Source organism: Somniosus microcephalus, chromosome 12 (assembly GCF_052327205.1).
Source record: "Somniosus microcephalus isolate GS21.2 chromosome 12, FLI_Smic_1.0, whole genome shotgun sequence".
In the NCBI taxonomy this organism is placed as follows: Eukaryota; Metazoa; Chordata; class Chondrichthyes; order Squaliformes; family Somniosidae; genus Somniosus; species Somniosus microcephalus.
This window is the reverse complement of record NC_140998.1, coordinates 17,624,671-17,649,796: the sequence shown is the minus strand read 5'-3', so window position 1 is coordinate 17,649,796 and position 25,126 is coordinate 17,624,671. Positions and strand designations below refer to the sequence as shown.

Here is a 25,126-nt window from a genome sequence, read left to right as displayed (position 1 = left end):
CCAGGGGAAGGCAGCAGCAGCCAACTTCCTGGCACCAGGGGTGCTTCTGCTGCTCAGGAAGGGAGGAAAAAGAGTGGGAGAGCAATAGTGGTAGAGGATTCTATCGTAAGGGGAACAGATAGGCGTTTCTGTGGCCGTAGACATGACTCCAGGATGGTTTGTTGCCTCCCTGGTGCCAGGGTCAAGGAAGTCACTGAACGGCTGCAGGGCATTCTGAAGGGGGAGGGTGAACAGTCAGAGGTTGTTGTTCACATTGGGACCAACGACATGGGTAGGAAGAGGGATGAGGTCCTGCAGCAAGAATTTAGGGAGCTAGGTAGCAGATTAAAGAGCAGGACCTCAAAGGTTGTAATCTCTGGATTACTCCCGGTGCCACGTGCTAGTGAGTATAGAAATAGGAGGATAGAGCAGATGAATGCGTGGCTAAAGAGTCAGTGCAGGAGGGAGGGCTTTAGTTTCCTGGATCACTGGGTCTGCTTCTGGGGAAGGTGGGACTTGTACAAGTCGGACGGGTTGCACCTGAACCAGAACGGGACAAATATCCTTGCGGGGAGGTTTGCTAGCACTGTTGGGGGGGGTTTAAACTAACTTGGCAGGGGGATGGGATACAGAGTGGAGCTATAATAGGGGGTGATGTACAGCCAAATATAGAGGAAAAAACAAATCAGCTTGGAAGGCAGAGCAAATATGTAACGGCACAAGGGAGTAGGGCAAGGCTGAATGGCATTTATTTTAACGCAAGGAGTCTTGCGAATAAGGTGGATGAACTGAAGTTGTTGATGAACACATGGGAGTATGATATTGTTGCTATCACGGAGACATGGTTGAGGGAAGGGCAAGACTGGCAGCTCAATATTCCGGGGTATAGAATCTTCAGGCGAGACGGGGGGGGGGGGGTAAAAGGGGAGGGGGTGTCGCAATATTAATTGAGGAGCCAATTACTGCTGTAATGAGGGATGATATATTAACAGGTTCCTCTAATGAGGCCATATGGGTTGAACTTAAAAACAAAAAGGGGGCAAGCACTTTGCTGGGAGTGTACTATAGGCCCCCAAACAGTCAGGGGGAGATAGAGGAACAGATATGTAGGCAAATCTCAGAGAAGTGTGCAAATAATAGGGTAATAATAGTGGGGGATTTCAACTTCCCCAATATTAACTGGGATAGTCAGAGTGTGAAAGGCTTAGAGGGTGCAGAATTCTTAAAGTGCATCCAGGAGAGCTTTTTGAACCAGCATGTAGAAAGTCCTACAAGAGAGGGGGCGGTACTGGACCTAATTCTAGGGAATGTAGCCGGGCAAGTGGTGGAAGTATCAATAGGAGAGCATTTTGGCGACAGTGACCATAATTCGGTGAGATTTAAGGTAGTCATGGAAAAGGACAAGGATGGACCGGAAATAAAGGTTCTAAATTGGGGGAAGGCTGATTTTAATATGACAAGGCAGGATCTGGCCAAAGTGGACTGGGATCAGCTACTTGAGGAAAATCCACATCGGAGCAATGGGAGTCTTTCAGAAAGGAAATTGAGAGAGTACAATGGCAACATGTTCCCGTAAAGGTCAAGGGTGGAACCAACAAGCCCAGGGAACCTTGGATGTCAAGGGATATACGAGAATGGATTAGGAAAAAAAGGGGGGCTTTTGGCAGATACAAAGGACTAAAGACAGAGGAAGCCCTAGAGGAGTATAAAAAGTCAAGGGGGATACTTAAAAAAGAAATTAGGAGAGCGAGGAGGGGCCATGAAATAACACTGGCGAGCAAAATAAAGGAAAATCCTAAGGTGTTTTATAAGTATATTAAGGGCAAGAGGATAACTAGGGAAAGAGTAGGGCCCATTAGGGACTAAAGTGGCAAGCTGTGTGTAGAGCCAGAAGATGTAGGTGGGGTTTTAAATGAATTTTTTGCATCTGTGTTCACTATGGAGAAGGACGATGTGGACATAGAAATCGGGCAGGGGGACTGTGATATACCTGAACATATTAGCATCGAGAGGGAGGAGGTACTAGCGGTTTTAGCAGGCTTAAAAGTGGATAAATCCCCAGGCCCGGACAAGATGTATCCCAGGCTGCTATGTGAGGCAAAGGAGGAGATTGCAGGGGCTCTGACACAAATTTTCAGAACCTCTCTGGCCACAGGGGATGTGCCAGAGGACTGGAGAACAGCTAACGTAGTACCATTATTCAAGAAGGGTAATAGGGATAAACCAGGGAATTACAGGCCAGTGAGCCTAACATCAGTGGTAGGGAAATTATTGGAAAACATTTTGAGGGACAGAATTAATCTCCACTTGGAGAGGCAAGGATTAATTAGGGATAGCCAGCATGGCTTTGTCAAGGGAAGATCATGTCTGACCAATTTGATTGAATTTTTCGAGGGGGTGACTAGGTGTGTGGATGAGGGTAGTGCAGTGGGTGTGGTTTACATGGATTTCAGTAAGGCTTTTGATAAAGTCCCGCATAGGAGACTGGTCAGGAAGGTAAGAGCCCATGGGATCCAGGGTGCCTTGGCACATTGGATCCAAAACTGGCTTAGTGGCAGAAGGCAGAGGGTGATGGTCGAAGGTTGTTTTTGTGACTGGAAGCCTGTGTCCAGTGGGGTACCGCAGGGATCGGTGCTGGGTCCCTTGCTGTTTGTGGTCTACATTAATGATTTGGATGTGAATGTAAAAGGTATGATCAGTAAGTTCGCAGATGACACGAAAATTGGTGGGGTGATAAATAGCGAGGAGGGAAGCCTCAGGCTACAGGATGATATAGATGGGTTGGTCAGATGGGCGGAACAGTGGCAAATGGAATTTAACCCTGAAAAGTGTGAGGTGATGCATTTTGGAGGGACTAACAAGGCAAGGGAATACACAATGAATGGTAAGACCCTAGGAAAGACAGAGGATCAGAGGGACCTTGGTGTGCATGTACATAGATCCCTGAAGGCAGCAGAACAGGTGGATAAGGTGGTTAAAAGGGCATATGGGATACTTGCCTTCATTAGCCGAGGCATAGAATATAAGAGCAGGGAGGTTATGATGGAGCTGTACAAAACGCTGGTAAGGCCACAGCTGGAGTACTGTGTGCAGTTCTGGTCGCCACACTATAGGAAGGATGTGATTGCTTTGGAGAGGGTGCAGAGGAGATTTACCAGGATGTTACCTGGGCTGGAGCGCTTCAGCTATGAAGAAAGACTGGACAGGCTGGGGTTGTTTTCCTTGGAGCAGAGAAGGCTGACGGGGGACCTGATTGAGGTGTACAAAATTATGAGGGGTATAGATAGGGTAGATAGAAAGGAACTTTTCCCCTTAGTAGAGGGGTAAATAACAAGGGGACATAGATTCAAGGTAAGGGGCAGGAGGTTTAGAGGGGATTTGAGGAAAAACTTTTTCACCCAGAGGGTGGTTGGAATCTGGAACTCACTGCCTGAAAGGGTGGTAGAGGCAGGAACCCTCACATCATTCAAGAAGCATTTGGATGAGCACTTGAAATGCCATAGCATACAAGGCTACGGACCAAATGCTGGAAAATGGGATTAGATTAGACACGATTTGATGGCCGGCGTGGACGCGATGGGCCGAAGGGCCTCTTTCTGTGCTGTATAACTCTATGGCTCTATGATTCTATGAAATGCTTGCTAAGAAAGAGTGGGGAGGAATTTAGTCAGCGGTGCACTGAAGGAACGGCCTAGGCAAGGGCTCTGCCAGGTTCCTCCTTCAGGGAGTGGTAGATGGAACTGGGGTATGTCTGGCTCAGACTTTCAGATTGGATGTTCTTTTTGGAATTGGCCCAGTTGAAGTGTCGATTGCGGGACACGACTGAGATTTAAAGGGTGGGAGAGAAGGTAAGGTAGTTGATGCTAAGTGGGGGTTTCGAAAGTCTTCCGATTGTAAGCATGAAAGGCTGATGAGTTCTACAGTTTTCAAGTCCTGGGAAAGATTGAGTTGGAGTAGGAGACGCTGATGACCCCAGTAATGTGTGTGACTGTGTCTGTGTTCCAGGCCGCTGTATTTACCAGTTCGGGCACTAGTGACCGTTGAAACCTTCACAATATCCAGTAACATTGTACTGGACAAATACTGCTCCACACTCAGGTATTGACTGACCCCTTTCACTCAGATTGCATATTGACTACCTGTTTCCACCAACTAACTACTTGTAATAAACACGATCTTTCATCTTCCAGAATTATTATCGATGATGCCGCGCTGTATTTGTCTGAAAAATGTAATCCAGCCACGGTGAACTTAAAGAAAGGTGAGGTCTTTGTTTATATGTCTAGCATTAAAGGAGGGGATGTTCCTAGGGGTTGGGGTACTAAAGGGGAGTGTCCCCAGGGTTGGGGTACTCATTGAAACATATAAGATTCTGAAGGGGATTGACAGGGTAGATGCTGAGAGGTTGTTTCCCCTGGCTGGAGAGTCTAGAACTAGGGGGCATAGTCTCAGGATAAGGGGTTGGCCATTTAATACAGGAAACTCTCGATTTACCGGCACCTAAATAACCAAAAATCTCTGTTAACCGGCAAAATTCAGGAGTAGGTTCAGGTAAGTTTTACTTCATATTAGTGGCCATTCCTGGATCTCTGGCCATGTAACCGGGGTTCCTGCACCTGTTGCTATGCAACAGGGATGTCTGGATCTGTGGCAGGGGTTCCTGCACCTTGATATACCTATCAATTCATCCAATGAAAAGCGACAAGTTAAGAAAGTAACTATAGGTTTTTATTGGCTAAATAACAGAGCCCACCCTCGTGGGTGATCGGATACAACAAGGAGGAATGCCAGCCAGTCGACTACCTTTATACCTGGGCAGGTAGGTGGAGTCATGGGCGGAGTCAGCAGTGGTCAGCCCAGGTATAGCAGCGTGACAAGAGGCGACCTCGTATAGTGATACAACAGTGTGAACAGTGATAACCATAGAGTAACGATATAACAGTGATAACTATAGTGTAACGATAGTGAACGATAAAAGTGGTTTACCACATTCACCCCTTGTTTAGATTTGAGTCCGGCGGGGTGGTGTACTACCAGTTCTGGTATGTCAGTCTGTCCGGAGGCCTCGTAAGCCTTTCTGATCGTCGCAGCGGCGGTGTTGCATTATCCGGTGTTAATGCTGGTGTCTGCGTGGTCGGCGAAGGCTCGTGTGGTTCCGGCATGCCGTCTACCTGGTCTGGAATTGGGGGGGTGGTGGGGGGGGTGAAGGTGGTGCCTCCGGAGTGCCCGAGGGTGCGAGGTCTCGTAAGGAGACTGTGTCCTCCCGCCCGTCGGGGTATGCCACATAGGCGTACTGGGGGTTGGCGTGCAGGAGGTCCACCCTCTCGACCAGGGGGTCCGTTTTATGGGCCCTCACGTGCTTTCGCAGCAAGACGGGCCCCGGAGAGGTCAGCCAGGTTGGTAGCGTGGTTCCCGTAGTCGACTTCCTGGGGAAAGCAAACATTCGTTCATGGGGGGTGGCGTTGATGGCAGTGCAAAGTAGTGACCGGGTGGAATGCAGCGCTGCCGGGAGGACTTCCTGCCAGCGGGAGGTTGGGAGGCCCTTAGACTTTAAGGCTAAGAGGACGGCCTTCCATACCGTCGCGTTCTCTCTTTCTACCTGGCCGTTCCCTCGGGGGTTGTAGCTGGTGGTCCTGCTTGCAGCAATACCTCTCGCTAGTAGGAACTGACGGAGTTCCTCGCTCGTGAAGGAGGAGCCCCGGTCACTATGTATATAGTTTGGGAACCCGAACAAGGCGAAGAGGTCGTTCAGGCATTTAATGACCGTGGTACTGGTCATGTCTGGGCAGGGGAAGGCAAAGGGGAAATGGGAGTACTCATCAACAATGTTGAGGAAGTACACATTACGGTCAGAGGATGGGAGGGGCCCCTTAAAGTCGATGCTCAGGCGCTCGAAGGGGCGGGTGGCCTTGATCAGGCTTGCTCTGTCCGGCCTAAAGAAGTGCGGTTTGCACTCGGCACAGGTCTGGCAGTTCCTGGTCATGGTCCTGACCTCCTCGATGGAGTAGGGCAGGTTGCGGGCCTTAATGAAGTGGTAAAGTCTGGTGACCCTGGGGTGGCAGAGGTCGTTGTAGAGGGTCTGAAGTCTATCACTTTGCGCGCTGGCGCATGTAATTCGTGACAGAGCATCGGGGGGTTCGTTCAGCTTACCTGGCCGGTACAAGATATCATAATCGTAGGTGGAGAGCTCGATTCTCCACCTCAAGATCTTGTCATTCTTGATTTTGCCCCTCAGCTTGTTATTAAACATAAAAGCGACCGAACGTTGGTCGGTAAGGAGGGTAAATCGTTTGCCTGCCAGGTAGTGCCTCCAGCGTCGTACCGCCTCCACAATCGCCTGGGCCTCCTTCTCGACCGACGAGTGTCGGACCTCAGGGCCCTGTAGGGTCCTTGAGAAGAAGGCCACCGGTCTCCCCTCCTGGTTAAGGGTGGCGGCTAGGGCGAAGTCGGATGCATCGCTCTCGACTTGGAAGGGGATGGACTCATCCACTGCGTGCATAGTGGCCTTGGCAATGTCTCCCTTAATGAGGGAGAAGGCTGCGCACGCTTCCTCCGTAAGGGGGAAGGATGTGGACTTCATGAGGGGTCTGGCTTTGTCCGCATAATTGGGCACCCATTGGGCATAGTAGGCGAATAGCCCCAGGGTTCTCTTCAGTGCCTTTGGACAGTGGGGGAGGGGTAGCTCCATGAGGGGGCGCATTCTTTCGGGGTCGGGGCCGATGACTCCGTTCTCTACTACACAGCCGAGGATGGCAAGGCGCGAGGTGTTAAACACACATTTATCCTTATTGTAGGTGAGGTTCAGCCGTTGGGCCGTACGGAGGAATCTCTCCAGATTAACATCGTGGTCCTGCCGGTCGCGGCCGCAGATGGTGACGTTATCTAGATAGGGGAACGTGGCGTGCAGCCCGTTCTGGTCAACCATCCGGTCCATCTCCCTTTGGAAGACGGAGACCCCGTTGGTGACGCCGAAGGGAACCCTAAGGAAGTGGTAGAGGCGGCCGTTCGCCTCGAAGGCTGTATACTGGCGGTCCTCAGGGCGGATAGGGAGTTGGTGATAGGCCGACTTAAGGTCGATGGTGGAGAATACCCAGTACTGCGCAATCTGATTGACCATATCAGATATGCGGGGAAGGGGGTATGCGTCCAGCTGGGTGTACCTGTTTATGGTCTGGCTGTAGTCGATGACCAGGCGGTTTTTATTGCCGGCCTTAACGACCACGACCTGGGCACGCCAGGGGCTGGTGCTCCCCTCGATGATGCCCTCCTTCAGGAGACGCTGCACCTCAGAGCTAATGAAAGCTCTGTCCCCGGCGCTGTACCGCCTGCTCTTGGTAGCGACGGGTTTGCAGTCGGGGGTGAGGTTAGCGAACAGGGAGGGTGGCGGGACCTTGAGGGTGGATAGGCCGCAGGTGTTACGCGGTGGGCAGTTTAAAATCTGCTGGTTGTCGACTGTGAGTGGGGGGAGGGGTCCGCCGTATGCTAGCGTGACGCTTTGGAGGTGGGATTGGAAGTCTAGGCCTAGTAGGACGGCAGCGCATAGCTGGGGCAGGACGAGGAGTTTAAAATTTTTATACTCCGTACCCTTAACCGACAGGGTCACAACACAGTAGCCGTTGATGTCTGTGGCGTCTGACCTCGATGCCATCGAGATCCGGTTGCGCGTTGGCAGGACAGGGAGGGAGTAGTGGCTCACCGTGTCTGGGTGGATGAAGCTCTCCGTGCTTCCGCTGTCGAACAGGCAGGTCGTGGCGTGGCCGTTTACTTTGATGTCCATCATCGACTTGGACAGGTGATGCGGGCGGGCCTGGTCCAGTGTGACGGAGGCTAGTGTATAGCTGAGCGAGTTGTTGTAGTCTGCGGTTGAGGCGGTAGTCGGGTCTAGAGGCACGGTGGCGGTCGGGCGTGGTGGGTAAAATGGCGTCTCCCACGAGGTTGGACAAAATGGCGGAGAAGATGGCTGCCCCCATAACTCACATGAGGCACTGCTGGTGTCGGTTGCCTGTATCAAAGATGGCCGCCCCCATGACTCACATGTGGGGATGCTGGCCTCTGTTGCCTTGAAGGAAGATGGCCACCCCCACAGCTCGCATGAGGCACTGCTGGCCTCTGATGATCCAACTCTGCAGGCCTTAGCGAAGTGGCCTTTCTTCATGCAGTTTGAGCAGGTAGAGTTCCTGGCTGGGCAGCGCGACCTCGGGTGTTTCGCCTGGCCGCAGAAGAAGCAGCCGGCGGCCCGATCGCGGGGGTCCGATGTCGGAGCCGGTACCGGGGGTGGCGGTCTCGATCGGGTCCGGGACGCCAACGCTGAGGTAGGTCCCAGGGGGGTTGCTGCGGGGGGTATCGCGGTCGGGGTCGGTCCCAAGTCCCAGGGTCGCGAGTTACAGTACCTTGAGTATGCCTCGAGGTCCCGATGGGCCACCTCTAGAGAGAGAGCGAGGGCTGCAGCTTTGTCCAGGTTGAGGTCCCTTGCTTCCAGTAGTCTTTGCCGTGAGTAGTCAGACCGCAGGCCTTTCACGAAGGCATCGCGGACATTGTCTTCAGTATTTTATTCCGCCGTTACCGCTTTAAAGTTACAGTCTCTGCCGAGTGCTTGTAGCACCCGTAAAAATTCCTCCACGGGCTCTCCTGGCTGTTGCGGGCGGGATCTTAGGAGGTGTCTGGCATACATGGAATTTACCGGGGTTTGGTACTGTCTTTTCAGCCGGTTGATGGCGTCCTCGTATGTTTTAAGGTCCCGGATGAGTGCGAATACTTTAGGGCTCACTTGGGCGTTCAGAACTCTTAGCATGGATTTCTGAGGCACGCTGGATTCTCCCAGGTAGGCTTCGAAGCAGCTCAGCCAGTGTTCGAAGTCGAGGGCTGAGTTTGCTGCCTGTGGGTTTAGATCCAGGCACGGTGGTCTGAGGGCTCGCAGCCAGGCCGGCTGCTGTGGCTGTTGTAGCTGGGCGTCTGGCTGGTCGCTTGGCTGGTCGTTTGACTGCTCAGGTGTCGACATTTTAAAATTTAGCCAATAAAATTGATATACCTATCAATTCATCCAATGAAAAGCGATGAGTTAAGAAAGTAACTATAGGTTTTTATTGGCTAAATAACAGAGCCCACCCTCGTGGGTGATCGGATACAACAAGGAGGAATGCCAGCCAGTCGACTACCTTTATACCTGGGCAGGTAGGTGGAGTCATGGGCGGAGTCAGCAGTGGTCAGCCCAGGTATAGCAGCGTGACAAGAGGCGACCTCGTATAGTGATACAACAGTGTGAACAGTGATAACCATAGAGTAACGATATAACAGTGATAACTATAGTGTAACGATAGTGAACGATAAAAGTGGTTTACCACACACCTGTTGCCATGCAACAGGGACGCCTGGATCTGTGGCCGTGTACGGGGCTCTCGTACCTTTTACTATACCTCTCTGTAATCCGGACTTTTTGATAAACTGGCACCACGCCAGTCCTGTCGGTGCCGGATAAAAAAGAGTTTCCTGTACTGAGATGAGGAGGAACTTCTTCACTCAGAGTGTTGTGAATCTTTGGAATTCTCTGCCCCAAAGGGCTGTGAATGCTGAATCGTTGAGTATATTCAAGGCTGAGATAGATAGATTTTTGGACTCATGGGGAATCAAGGGACATGGAGATCGGGCGGGAAAGTGTTGAGGTCGAAGATCAGCCATGATCTTATTGAATGGCAGAGCGGGCTCGCAGGGATCGTGTGGCTGACTCCTGCTCCTAATTCTTATGTTCCTAAAGTGGGGCTGTACCCAGGGGTTGGAGTTCTAAAGGAGGGTGTCCCCAGGGTTGGAGCTCTAAAGGGGGGTGTCTCCGGGGTTGGGGTACTAAAGGGGGTGTCCCCAGGGGTTGGGGTACTAAAGGGGGTGTCCCCAGGGGTTGGGGTACTAAAGGGGGTGTCCCCAGGGTTGGAGTTCTAAAGGGGGGTGTCCCTGGGGTTCGGGTACTAAAGGGGGTGTCCCCAGGGGTTGGGGTACTAAAGGGGGTTGTCCCCAGGGTTAGGGTACTAAAGGGGGTGTCCCCAGGGGTTGGGGTACTAAAGGGGGGTGTCCCCAGGGTTGCGGTACTAAAGGGGGGTGTCCCCAGGGGTTGGGGTACTAAAGGAGGGTGTCCCCGGGGTTGGGGTACTAAAGGGGGGTGTCCCCAGGGGTTGGGGTACTAAAGGGGGGTGTCCCCAGGGTTGGTGGAGTAAAGGGGGTTTCCTCAGGGGTTGTGGTACTAAAGGGGGGTGTCCCCAGGGTTGGGGTACTAAAGGAGGGTGTCCCCAGGGTTAGGGTACTAAAGGGGGGTGTCCCCAAGGGTTGGGGTACTAAAGGGGGTTGTCCCCAGGGTTGGGGTACTAAAGGGGGGTGTCCCCTAGAGGCTGAGTCCGGGGAATTAATAATGGGAAACGGGGAAATGGCGGAGACTTTGAACAAATATTTTGTATCGGTCTTCACGGTAGAAGACACTAAAAGCATCCCAATAATGGATAATCAAGGGGCTATTGGGATGGGGGGGGAGAACTTAAAACAATCACTATCACTAGAGAGAAAGTACTAGGTAAACTAATGGGATTAAAGGTGGACAAGTCCCTCTTATGTTCATTAATAAATAAACATTCTTATTATGAACACAGCTAGCTTTTGCTAGACACTTTATTGAGCACATGTGGACTAGGTACAGTATCTGTAGAGGCATCCATCTTGACTGCTGCCTTGTGGGTAGCCTAGTGCCTCGTGGGTAATGTACTCTTATATACATACAGCTGGGTAGTGTAGTCTTATATACATACAGCTATATACAGCTCTACACAGCTCTACGGCTCCACCTGGTGTCCACTATAGAATGACATGTTATTGATCATTACATCCCCCTTTCTTTGAGGTTTAACAAAATCAATATCAATCAACTTTCAAGAAAACAATAAAGATAATATCAGTAACACTTTTAACATACAACGTTAGCTGAAAATAGTCCATTTATATATTCAGTCTTTGGGGAGGCTTCCTGATCCTTTCTGGATAGCGCCTTTCCCGAGTGTCTCGCTCTTGGTGCGGAGGCGATTCTGGCACCCTGTCGTCGGTTGGGTCATCAGCTTCCGATGCTATTGTTTCTGGGGTAGATGCGACCTGTACGTTGGGTTCCTCACCAGGTACGTATGGGCGAGGCATGGGGTTGACTTGTTCCTGTGACTCTAGGATCTGGTCAGCATGGCGTCTCACAATGTTCTCCCCAACGTCCACTGTGTACATTAGTGGGCCCTGCCGTGTGCATATCATTCCTGGCTGCCATTTTTCTGTTCGGTAGTCACGGGCCAAGACAGGTTGCCCTACATTGAAGCTCCTTGTTGGCTTCTCATGGATGTGCTGGAATTGCTTACTCTCAACATCTCTTCGTATGTTTGGTCTGAGCAAATCCAGGCGAGATCTTAACCTTCGGTTAAAGAACATCATGGCCGGGGCCTGGTTGGTGACTGCATGTGTCGCATTCCGGTAGGCGAACAGGAAATTGTCCACCTTATGCTGCAGCGGAATGTTGTCATTGTACATGGCCTTTATTGCCTTCTTAAAGGTTTGTACGAACCTCTCAGCCAATCCATTTGTGGCTGGATGATACGGGGCGGATGTGTAATGCCTTACCCCATTCTTCTGCATAAACCTCCGGAACTCTTCGGACACAAACTGTGGTCTGTTATCGGAGCAAATCTGTTCTGGCAAGCCTTTCCTGGCAAAAATGGTCCGTGGTCTTATGTTCATTAATAAATTGACATTCTTATTATGAACACAGCTAGCTTTTGCTAGACACTTTATTGAGCACATGTGGACTAGGTACAGTATCTGTAGAGGCATGCTTTGAGCTCAGAGAAATTACATGTCTGTGCTTTCAGTTTCAGATCAGTTATAAAGCTATCAAAAGTCTCATTTTGCTGCTGTGTCCGAGAACGGAAGATGTATCTTTCATAGGTCTCATTCTTTTTGGGAGAGCAATGTGCATCAAATTTTTTTAGCACATCTCCTAATTTTTCTTTGTTCTCCTCTGGATTAAATACAAATGTATTAAATACCTCTATCGCCTGTGGGCCTGCAACCGTAAGCAGCAACGCTATCTTCCTTGCGTCTGGCTTCGTACCGAATCCGATGGCTGCAATGTAGAGTTCGAATTGTTGTTTAAGAGTCTGCCAATTGTAGTCGATATTTCCTGTGAGTTTCAAACGCTCTGGTGGCTTCAAATTCTCCATGTCGCTTTTCACAATTTTCAGCAGATCTTCACCATCCTGGTACCATCTTATGTTCATTAATAAATAGACATTCTTATTATGAACACAGCTAGCTTTTGCTAGACACTTTATTGAGCACATGTGGACTAGGTACAGTATCTGTAGAGGCATCCATCTTGACTGCTGCCTTGTGGGTAGCCTAGTGCCTCATGGGTAATGTAGTCTTATATACATACAGCTGGGTAGTGTAGTCTTATATACATACAGCTATATACAGCTCTACGGCTCCACCTGGTGTCCACTATAGAATGACATGTTATTGATCATTACATCCCCCTTTCTTTGAGGTTTAACAAAATCAATATCAATCTGTAGAGGCATCCATCTTGACTGCTGCCTTGTGGGTAGCCTAGTGCCTCATGGGTAATGTAGTCTTATATACATACAGCTGGGTAGTGTAGTCTTATATACATACAGCTCTACACAGCTCTACGGCTCCACCTGGTGTCCACTATAGAATGACATGTTATTGATCATTACAGTCCCCTGGACCCGATGGCCTGAAAGAGTCTTAAAAGAGGTGGTTGCAGAGATAGTGGATGCATTGGTTGTAATCTACCAAAATTCCCTGGATTCTGGAGAGGTCCCAGCGGACTGGAAAACCGCAAATGTAACGGCCCTATTTAAGAAAGGAGGGAGACAGAAAGCAGGCAACTATCGACCAGTTAGCCTAACATCTGTCATTGGGTAAATGCTGGAGTCCATCATTAAGGAAGTGATAGCAGGACATTTAGAAAATCAGAATATAGTCAAGCAGAGTCAGCATAGTTTTATGAAAGGGAAATCAAGTTTGACAAATTTGCTGGAGTTCTTTGAGGATGTAACGAGCAGGGTGGATAAAGGGGAACCAGTAGATGTCGTGTATTTGGATTTCCAGAAGGCATTCGATAAGGTGCCACATAAAAGGTAAGAGCTCACGGGGTTGGGGGTAATATATTAGCATGGTTAGCGGATTGGCTAACTGACAGAAAACAGAGAGTCGAGATAAATGGGTCATTTTCAGGTTGGTAAACTGTAACTAGTGGGGTGCCACAGGGATCAGTGCTGGGGTCTCAACTATTTACAATCTATATTAATGACTTGGATGAAGGGACCGAGTGTAATGTAGCCAAATTTGCTGATGATACAAAGATAGGTGGGAAAGCAAATTGTGTGGAGGATGCAAATACTCTCCAAAGGGATATAGATAGGCTAAGTGAGCAGGCAAAAATCTGGCAGATGGAGTTTAATGTGGGAAAATGCGAGGTTATCCACTTTGGTAGGAAAAATAAAAAAGGAAATCATTATTTAAGTGGGGAGAGATTACAAAATGCTGAGGTACAGAGGGATCTGGGGGTCCTTGTACATGAATCACAAAAAGTTAGCATGCAGGTACAGCAAGTAATTAGGAAGGCAAATGGAATGTTGGCCTTTATTGCAAAGGGAATGGAGTATAAAAGTAGGGAAGTCCTGTTACAATTGTACAGGGTATTGGTGAGACCACACCTGGAGTACTGCGTACAGTTTGGTCTCCTTATTTAAGGAGGGATATACTTGCATTGGAGGCAGTTCAGAGAAGGTTCACTAGGTTGATTCTGCAGATGAAGGGGTTGTCTTATGAGGAAAGGTTGAGCAGGTTGGGCCTATACTCATTGGAGATTAGAAGAATGAGAGGTGATCTTATTGAAACATAAGATTCTGAAGGAGCTTGACAGGGTAGATGCAGAGAGGATGTTTCCCCTCGTGGGGAAATCTAGAACTAGGGGGCATAATTTCAGAATGAGGGGCACCCTTTTAAATTGTAAATGAGGAGGAATTTCTTCTCTGAGGGTTGTGAATCTTTGGAATTCTCTGCACCAGAGAGCTGTGGAGGCTGGGTCATTGAATATATTTAAGGTGGAGATAGACAGATTTTTGAACAATAAGTGAATCAAAGGTTATGGGGAGCAGGCAGGGAAGTGGAGTTGAGGCCAAGATCAGATCAGCCATGATCTTATTGAATGGCGGAGCAGGATCGAGCGGCTAAATGACCGACTCCTGCTCCTACATCTTATGTCCCCAGGGGTTGGGGTACTAAAGGTGGGGGGGGGGGTGTCACCAGAGATTGGGTGCCTGTAACCATGATATCAGTAAATTGCGGACTCAATCCCGCACTCCCAATCTCTGGCTCCCTGCTAAAAGGAGGCCAGGTGCAGGGGAGAGAATCTTCGTGTCAGAGTTGACCCCAGGCTGCTTTCGCCTGTCCCTTATTGGCAGCTACAGGCCACTCGTGTGCCTGCTTGTGTGCTCAAATCAAATCAACTTTTATTGTCATTGTTAATGCACAAGTGCAGTACAACGAAATGTAGGCTTGCGGCTCCCGAGAGTGTACATTTAGATTAAGACATTAAACATTCAACATACATTTGGCTTGTAATACATTAACATAAACATAACCATAATAAAGTGCATTGGCAGATGTGCAGGCTTTAGAGTTTATTTGTGGAGTTCAGTAGGATGACAGCCCTGGGAAAGAAGCTGTTCCTAAATCTGGTCGTACGGGTGCGAATGCATCTGTAGCGTCTCCCAGATGGCAGGAGGGCGAACAGACTGTGGCTGGGGTGGGTAGGGTCTTTGATGATGGACCGTGACCTCCGTAAACAGCGTTTCTGGTATATGTGCTCTATGGTCGGTAGTGCGATGATATGAGGAATTGGGAAGAGTGAAATTATTGAAAGTAATCAACAGCCTGACACTTCTCCACACTTGAGTTTCTAAATGTTTTTTTTTAAAGAATAATGCTTTCCTGCTCTGTGTTGTGACCTCAGCTGTGGCAGTAATGGAGGCTGCAGTTGGTCTTAACAGCCCCTCGCTGAGGGAGTGGAAAAAAATCGGCCAGGATTCCAGCTCCTATCGGTAGTCCGTGATCCCTGCTGGAAAAAGTGACTGTTGGGTGAGGGCAGGATCAGGCTCAGCGGTCCGACCTCCCACAGTTGAATAGTCTGGCAAAACTCGCTCTCTCTCGGCTCACAAATGAAGCATGGCCTGCACTTGGAGGGTAGTGGCTGCCTGTGGACCCGTACCCCAGTGAGAGTCAGCACCTTCAGGAGAGGAGGGGTCCCGTACCCCAGTGAGAGTCAGCACCTTCAGGAGAGGAGGGGACCAGTACCCCAGTGAGAGTCAGCACCTTCAGGAGAGGAGGGGACCAGTACGCCAGTGAGAGTCAGCACCTTCAGGAGAGGAGGGGACCCGTACCCGAGTGAGAGTCAGCACCTTCAGGAGAGGAGGGGACCCGTACCCCAGTGAGAGTCTGCACCTTCAGGAGAGGAGGGATCCCATACCCCAGTGAGAATCAGCACCTTCAGGAGAGGAGGGATCCCATACCCCAGTGAGAGTCATCACCTTCAGGAGAGGAGGGGTCCCGTACCCCAGTGAGAGTCTGCAACTTCAGGAGAGGAGGGATCCATACCCCAGTGAGAGTCAGCACCTTCAGGAGAGGAGGGGACCCGTACCCCAATGAGAGTCAGCATCTTCAGGAGAGGAGGGATCCCATACCCCAGTGAGAGTCAGCACCTTCAGGAGAGGAGGGGACCCGTACCCCAGTGAGAGTCAGCACCTTCAGGGCAGGAGGGGTCCCGTACCCCAGTGAGAGTCAGCGCCTTCAGGAGAGGAGGGATCCCATACCCCAGTGAGAATCAGCACCTTCAGGAGAGGAGGGGACCTGTACCCCAGTGAGAGTCAGCACCTTCAGGAGAGGAGGGGACCCGTACTTCAGTGAGAGTCAGCGCCTTCAGGAGAGGAGGGATCCCATACCCCAGTGAGAATCAGCACCTTCAGGAGAGGAGGGGACCCATACCCCAGTGAGAGTCAGCACCTTCAGGAGAGGAGGGGTCCCGTACCCCAGTGAGAGTCAGCACCTTCAGGAGAGGAGGGGACCCATACCCCAATTAAAAAGCAGAACCACAAGGGTAATAATCTCTGGATTACTACCTGAGCCACGTGCAAATATTGCTAGGGTAAATAAAATTCGAGAGTTAAATGCGTGGCTCAAAGCCTGGTGTGGGAGAAATGGGTTTTGCTTCCTGGGACACTGGCATCAGTACTGGGACAGGAGAGAGCTGTTCCATTGGGACGGACTTCACTTGGCCAGTGCTGGGACTAGAGTCCTGGCGAATCGAATAACTAGGGCTGTAGAGAGGGCTTTAAACTAATTAGTGGGGGGGAGGTTTTAAGAGAGCGAAAAATAAAAATGACAGCGGAGAAGGCAATCGAGCAAGATAGCAGTGGGGGAATTAAAAACCAGAGCGTGTCAGGAAGGGACAGAATGTATAATGATAAAGGTAAAGTAGTAAAAGGGGTAAAAGCAGGAATAAATTGTCAGAAAACATATTTGAAAGTTCTTTATCTGAATGCACGCAGCATTCGTAACAAAATTGACGAGTTGACGGTACAAATAACTACACATGGGTATGATCTGGTGGCCATTACGGAAACATGGCTGCAAGATAATCATGACTGGGAACTAAACATACAAGGGTATTTGACAATTAGGAAGGACAGACAGGAAGGAAAGGGAGGTGGAGTTGCTATGTTAATCAAGGATGGAATCACTGCAATAGTCAGAAATGATATTGGGTCAAAGGATCAGGATAGTGAAACAGTTTGGGTGGAGATAAGGAATAATAAGGGGAAAAAGTCACTGGTGGGCGTAGTCTATAGGCCTCCTAACAGTTGCAACTCTGTTGGTCAGAGTATAAATCAGGAAATAGTTGGGGCTTGTAATAAGGGAACAGCTATAATCATGGGGGATTTTAACTTTCATATTGACTGGACTAATCAAATTGGGCATGGCAGCCTTGAGGAAGAGTTCATAGAGTGTATTAGGGATGGGTTCCTTGAGCAGTATGTAACTGAACCAACCAGGGGGCAGGCAATCTTAGATCTGGTCCTGTGTAATGAGACAGGATTAATAAAAAATGTCCTAGTAAAGGATCCCCTTGGAATGAGTGACCATAATATGGTTGAATTCCAAATTCAGTTTGAGGGTGAGAGAGTTGGATCTCAAACCAGCGTACTAAGCTTAAATAAAGGAGACTATGAGAGTAGAATTGACTAAAGTGGACTGGGAAAACAGATTAAAGTGTAAGACGGTACAAGAGCAGTGGTCTACATTCAAGGAGATATTTCACATCTTTCAAGATAAATATATTCCACTGAGGAAAAAGGGGAGTAAAAGAAAAGACAGCCATCCGTGGCTTAGTAAAGTAATAAAGGATAGTATTCGACTGAAAACAAGGGCATATAAAGTAGCCAAATCTAGTGGGAGGATAGAAGATTGGAAAGCATTTAAAAGCCAGCAAACAATAACTAAAAGATCAATTAAGAAAGGGAAGATAGATTATGAAAGTAAACTAGCAAAAAATATAACAACAGATAGCAAGAGTTTCTACAGCTATATAAAAAGAAAAAGGGTGGCTAAAGTGAACGCTGGTCCCTTAGAGATGGGACCGGGAAACTAGTGGTGGGGAACATGGAGATGGCAAAGACGCTGAACAAATATTTTGTATCAGTCTTTACAGTAGAGGACACTAAAAATATCCCAACACTGGACAAACAGGGGGCAATGGGGGGGGGGGGGGTGGGGGGAGGAGCTAAACACGATTAAAATCACTAAGGAGATGGTACTCAGTAAAATAATGGTACTTAAGGCTGATAAATCGCCCGGATCTGATGGCCTACATCCTAGGGTCTTGAGAGAAGTGGTGGTAGGGATTGTGGATGCATTGGTGATCATTTTCCAGAACTCCCTGGACTCAGGAAAGGTCCCGGCAGATTGGAAAACTGCTAATGTAACACCCTTATTTAAGAAGGGAAGTAGACAAAAAGCTGGAAACTATAGACCAGTTAGCCTAACATCTGTGGTTGGCAAAATGTTGGAGTCCATTATTAAGGAAACAGTGATGCGCTATCAATTACTCATAAAAGACTGAGAGTTAAGAGAGTAACTAAAGGCTTTTATTAACAAAAGAATGAAGGTGTGCCTCGAGTGGTCGACCGGTCCAGAAATACAAAGGGCTGGGGAGCAGTCACCTTTATACTAGGACTTGTGGGAGGAGTCAGCCGAGGCATGTCCAGGCATGTACACAGTGGAATACAAACAGTGGTTTACCACATTCACCCCTTGTTTAAAATTGAGTCCGGCGGGGTGAAGTGTATTAAAAGTTAGTGTATTGGAGTCTCTCCGGAGGTCTTGTCTGCCGCTGTGATCGGCGTGGCGACGGCAGGGGTAGTGGAGCTTCCGGCGTCGAGTCCTGCGTGGGCTGTGGCACAGGCGTGTCGTCCTCGTAGATGTCGAGCGGGTCGCGGGGCCCAGGCCTGCCGTCTGCTGGGGCTGGATATCGGATCGTGGGGGTGGGTGGTAGTGAGTAGTGGGTTACTGCAGCCCCCGAGGGTGCAAGGTCTCTTATGGAGACTGTGTCCTCCCGCCCGTCCGGGTATGCAATGTAAGCATACTGGGGGTTGGCGTGGAGGAGGTCGACCCTCTCGACCAGGGGGTCCGTTTTATGGGTCCTCACGTGCCTTCTCAGTAGGACCGGCCCTGGGGACGTCAGCCATGGCGGTAGCGATGTCCCCGATGTGGACTTCCTTGGGAAGACAAACATTTTCTCATGAGGGGTGGCGTTAGTGGCAGTGCAGAGCAGTGACCGAATAGAGTGGAGCGCATCGGGGAGCACATCCTGCCAGCGGGAGGTTGGAAGGCCCCTAGACTTTAAGGCTAGCAGGGCGGCCTTCCAAACTGTCGCATTTTCTCTTTCCACCTGTCCGTTCCCTCGGGGGTTGTAACTGGTGGTCCTGCTTGTGGCAATACCCCTAGTTAGCAGGTACTGGATATAGCTGGGAAAACCGAACAGGGTGAAGAGGTCGTTCAGACATTTAATGACCGTGGCACTGGTCATGTCCGGGCAGGGGATGGCGAACGGGAAACGGGAGTACTCATCAATAATATTGAGGAAGTACACATTGCGGTCGGAGGAGGGGAGAGGCCCTTTAAAATCAATGCTCAGGCGCTCGAAGGGGCGAGTGGCTTTTATCAGGTGGGCCCTGTCTGGTCTATAAAAGTGCGGTTTGCACTCAGCGCAGACTTGGCAGTTCCTGGTCATGGTCCTGACCTCCTCAATAGAGTAAGGCAGGTTGCGGGCCTTGATGAAGTGGAAGAACCTGGTGACCCCCGGGTGGCAGAGGTCATTGTGGAGGGCCCGCAGTCTATCGATCTGCGCGCTGGCGCAGGTGCCACGCGATAGCGCATCCGGGGGTTCATTGAGCTTCCCGGGCCGGTACAAGATCTCGTAATTGTAGGTGGAAAGTTCGATTCTCCACCTCAAGATCTTGTCATTTTTGATTTTGCCCCTCTGCTTGTTGTTAAACATGAAAGCAACTGAACGTTGGTCAGTGAGCAGGGTAAATCGTTTTCCGGCCAGGTAGTGCCTCCAATGACGCACAGCCTCCACAATCGCCTGGGCCTCCTTCTCAACAGCGGAGTGTCTGGTCTCCGGGCCTTGGAGGGTTCGTGAAAAGAAGGCCACGGGTCTCCCCGCCTGATTGAGGGTAGCGGCCAGGGCAAAGTCGGACGCGTCGCTTTCCACCTGGAAGGGGATGGATTCGTCCACTGCGTGCATGGTGGCTTTAGCAATGTCTTCCTTGATACGGTGGAAGGCTAAGCGGGCCTCTGCCGTCAAGGGAAAAGAGGTGGACTTGATCAGCGGATGGGCCTTGTCCGCATAGTAGGGGACCCACTGGGCATAATAGGAGAAAAACCCTAGGCACCTCTTCAGGGCCTTGAGGCAGTGGGGCAGTGGGAGTTCCATAAGGGGACGCATCCGGTCGGGGTCGGGGCCGATGACTCCGTGTTCCACAACACAGCCAAGGATGGCGAGGCGGTTTGTGCGGAATATGCACTTCTCCTTGTTATATGTCAGGTTCAGGAGTTGGGCGGTGCGGAGGAATTTTTCGAGGTTTGTGTCATGGTCCTGCAAGTCACGGCCGCAGATGGTCACATTGTCCAGATATGGGAAAGTGGCCTGCAATGCATTTTGATCTACCATCCGGTCCATGTCCCTTTGGAAGACGGAGACCCCGTTGGTGACACCAAAGGGAACCCTAAGGAAGTGGTAGAGGCAGCCGTTTGCCTCAAAGGCAGTATACTGGCGGTCCTCAGGGCGGATAGGGAGCTGGTGGTACGCTGATTTCAGGTCAATGGTCGAGAAGACGCGGTACTGCGCGATCTGGTTGATCATATCAGCTATGCGGGGGAGTGGGTTGGCGTCCAGCAGGGTGTAGCGATTTATTGTCTGGCTGTAGTCGATGACCAGGCGCTGCTTCTCGCCGGTCTTAACGACCACAACCTGGGCTCGCCAGGGGCTGGTGCTGCCCTCAATAATCCCTTCCTTCAGGAGCCGCTCCACTTCGGTTTTAATGAAAACCCTGTCCCCGGCACTGTATCGCCTGCTCTTTGTGGCGATGGGCTTACAGTCGGGGGTGAGGTTAGCAAACAGTGACGGGGGGGGTGACTCTGAGTGTGGAGAGGTTGCACCTGGTGCGCGGCGGGCAATTTGGGAGCTGCTGGCTGCGGACTGTGCGTGGGGGTAGGGGTTCACCGTACGCCATCGTAACACTTTTAAGGTGGCACTGAAAATCTAACCCCAGCAGGACGGCAGCGCAGAGGTCGGGCAGGACCAGAAGTTTAAAATGATCGTACACGGTCCCGTCTACTTTGAGTGTCACTACGCAGTAGCCGCCGATGTCCGCCGACTGGGACTCGGAGGCCATAGAAATCCGCTGGTGCGCAGGCAGGACTGGGAGAGAGCAACGCCGCACCGTGTCGGGGTGGATGAAGCTCTCCGTGCTCCCAGAGTCAAAAAGGCAGATTGTATCGTGGCCATTTACCTTAATGTCCATTGTGGAACTGGCCAGCTGGTGCGGTCTCGCTTGGTCCAGTGTAACGGATGCCAGCGTAGGGGTCGGTGTGTTGCTGCGGGTATCAGATGAGGCGGTGTTGGGGGCCTGCTGCGTTCCGGCTGTCATCCAAGATGGCGGCGTCCATGATCCCCATGTGGCTGGAGGCGTCCAAAATGGCTGCTGTACCGGTGGTTCGCACATGGCCAGGGAGGCCCAAGATGGCGGCCCGCATGGCCCACACGCGGCGCTGCTGGGGTTCGGGGTGGCTTTGGCCCTGCAGATGTTAGCGTAGTGTCTCTTCTTCCCGCAGCCCGAGCAGATCGCGTTTTTCGCCGGGCAGCGCGCTCTGGGGTGTTTTGCCTGGCCACAGAAGTAGCATTTCTGGTCTTGGGGCACTGCTGTCTGGCCTTGGGACACTGCTGCGGTAGTTGGGCCGTTGCTGGGGTGTGGCTGGGGTGGCACGGCGCTATGAGGCGGTCCTACCGTGTCCCAGGCTGTCATTCCCCGCGGCGTCCACGGTGCAGAGGAGTAGGCATCCATGCCCCGGTAGGCTGCATCCAATGATAGTGCGAGTTCAGAGGCCTTGTTGCGGTCGAGGTCACTCTGCTCCAACAGTCGCTGTCGGGTGTAATTGGATCTGTGGCCCGCTACAAAAGCGTCCCGGATAAGTTCCTCTGTGTACACGGCGGCCTTTACATCCTTACAACCACAGGCCCGGCCAAGCACAGACAGTACCTGAAGGTATTCCACGGTCGATTCCCCAGGTTGTTGTTTACGACTCCCCAGAAGGTGCCTGGCGTACACTTCGTTCACTGGGCGCGTGTACTGGTCCTTGAGGAGCTTGATAGCGTCCGCGTACGAGGTCGCGTCTTGGATGACCGAGTACACTCGGTGGTTCACTTTGGAGGTCAGGACATCCAGTTTGTCCTCGTCCGATTTGATTGCTGCGGAGGCGGTCAGGAATTTTTCGAAACACTTAAGCCAGTGAGTAAACTTGGTGGATGAGTCCGCCTCCCGATGATCTAAGTCCAGGCATGCTGGTGTGAGGATCTTCTCCATTATAAAAATTTTGTTAATAAAATTGATGCGCTATCAATTACTCATAAAAGACTGAGAGTTAAGAGAGTAACTAAAGGCTTTTATTAACAAAAGAATGAAGGTCTGCCTCGAGTGGTCGACCGGTCCAGAAATACAAAGGGCTGGGGAGCAGTCACCTTTATACTAGGACTTGTGGGAGGAGTCAGCCGAGGCATGTCCAGGCATGTACACAGTGGAATACAAACAGTGGTTTACCACAAACAGTAACAGAGCATTTGGATAAACATAATTTAATAGGACAGTGTAAAGTCTGTGGGTTGTTTAGTTAATTAATGCACAGACTCCAAGAGTAACTTAAAACAGGACTTTACTATTCGAAGGTCAGGGCGAATCTGCCCAATAACTCCTGGCACAACACTTATATACTGGTGTGGTCACCGTCGGTATTACCGTATACAGAAGCCAAACAAAGTAGTGCCACACCTAAAATAGTTCTCTTAAAGGTGAACGGTTACATACAATAGTTCTCTTAAAGGTAGACGGGTACATACACTACAATCCTCCCTTTTTAGCTTACAACATACTTATTCCCCATTAAACATAACATATAATCAACTTCATGTAAAACAATTCACAGATATAGTCTCCGCGGGAAACAGTTCACAGATTCAGTCTCTGCGGGAACAGTTCACAGATTCAGTCTCTGGTCTTGACTCGGTCCGAACAACATCTCTGTGGTGTAGCCGGTTCACATTTCTAGCGTGACTCATCCAATAGTCTTTCCCTTGGCTTAACAGCTTGAACTTCCGTCCTGCTGAACCAGCAGTGCTGACTTTTACAAACAGCTGGACTGCCTTGGTTATTTTTCCTACTTTCCAACTGATTTGGCCCCCTTCGTAGGGCCCACGTGCATGATCTGATAGAAGTGATAATGATTTAGATGGTTATCGTCTTCTGCTTCGTCTTTTTCTTTTCTGCTTCTTGGAGACTCTCGGAGCTCCCTTATCCGCTGCCAGCTGTAGCGCCACCATCTCCCTATGTTCCTTAGACTTTAAGTGCTTCATCCTGATTTCTGCACTTTGGGAGTTTTCATCACAAGCTGGGCAGACCAAGTCATCGTAATATTCCGTGTCACTCAACAGGTCATGGTAATATTCGGTGTCGTCCTGAGCTAGTCTAGCGAGAGGGCCTGCTACTTCTTCCGTACCCAACTGGACGTTAGCCGACTGTTGTTCCCTCCCTAGACATCTTTCCTGAAGAGACTTCTTCATGCGTTCATATTCATCCCGCTCTTCCTGGGTTTCCTGCAAATCCTTCACTAATGACCTCGTTTCTGATTTCAATACTTCCCCTTCCCTCAGGGATTGATTGATCAGGCTATTCAATCCTTCTACTGGAGCAGCTGTTTCAACATTCTGCTGTTCACATTGACGTGATTCAGCGTACTTTTGGCATCCCTGTAAAATCTGTGTTGCAATCTCAGCTATTTCCATAACTTTTGAGAGCTCCGAACTCCTTCCCTTTGAAGATTGAAGCTCGTGTTCAGATTGTTCCCATTGTAGAGTCTTGTCCTTCAGCATATGAAGGAGTTGGCTGACCGTTAACTCTTCCACGGGAACACTGTGGGTCAGAGTCTTCTCCATTTCATCCACCTTTTCCTCCAATGCTTTCACCTTCTTTTCCTCTTGTACTTTGACTTCCAGCGCTCGGAGAAGTTGCGCATTGATGCTCTCTAGCTCATGTTCAGAGGCCATTCTTACAGTCTCTGTGTTTCTTACAGTTCCCTTTTCTTCCACTGAACGGATTCCCAGTTGAATCTGTTCTTCAAGTTGTTGAATCTCGGTCATTGCCGCCCCATATTTGTCTTGGGTTTCCTTTAATATTTTTATGAGTTCTTGTACATCTTGTCTTTCATGTTCTGCCATGTCTTTCACCTCTAATTTCTCATCTATGGATGGAACTTCTACCGATGAGTCTGTCTTGGCCTTGAGCTCATCAAGAATTTCCTGCAGCCTTTGGACTTCTTGCTCATGTTCAACCTTCAGTTGCTCATATGCTTCCACTGAAACTAGCTTTTCGGAGGTTGCCGAGTCAACCCCTTCCAGAATTGTAGCCTGGGCCTGTTCATACTGTTCTTTCAACTTCTCACACTCTGCTTGTAAGGAGTCGTAGAGAAGAACTGGAATAAAATCCTGGCTTCCTGAAGATTCCTCTTCATTTGCTTCTTCCTGCAAATATTCTAACTCCTGAACAGCATAAGGGAGATGTGATCGGTAATTGGTCACGATGGCTCTATGGTCGCTCTCTGCTTGAGCTAGCTGCTTCTGTTGTCTTTCCAGATTCTCCCATTCGGTGTCATAGAACTTTTTCATTGTTTTCATCTCTTGTACGAGACGGTAACTCAATTGTTCTAATTGTTGTCGTAATTTGAAATAAGTTTGAGTCCGAGCTCGGTGTTCTTCCGTCATGGATATGTCCGTAACTTGAACAGGCTCAGAATTTTCTGTCAAACTAGGTTGTCGTTGTTCGGTGGAGTTCTGCTCTGAAACTTTGTTCTTCTCTGGAGCATAAGCCTTTATGCATGCCTTCGTTTTTCCAACCTTCGTCGGCAAGTCCATTTCAGCCTTGTCTTTCATATTTGGGTTGGTCTTATCGTCATCCGTTTCAGAATCTGAGCTGATTGTCTGCACCGAGTCCTCACTCGTTATGGCTTTTAGATAGTGCCATTCCATGTCTATTTTCTTGATCCACTCCCGTCCTAGAAGTGGTGGTCCTCCCTCATGTAGTACATATAAGTTCATTCTTGGGTGTTCTTTACCCCTATCTCTCACTTTGACTCTTATCTTTCCCATGGGGTATACTTTATGCCCCGTGTATGTCTGCAATACGAACTTGGTATCTCTTAAGGGTATATGTGAGAATAGCCG

General features: G+C 49.9%; 1 pseudogene; it reads left to right on the top strand.

The window, feature by feature from the left end:
- The window catches only part of LOC147109053 (autophagy-related protein 2 homolog B-like), a 131,323-nt pseudogene that overhangs the window by 20,200 nt on the left and 85,997 nt on the right, over nt 1–25,126 (top strand).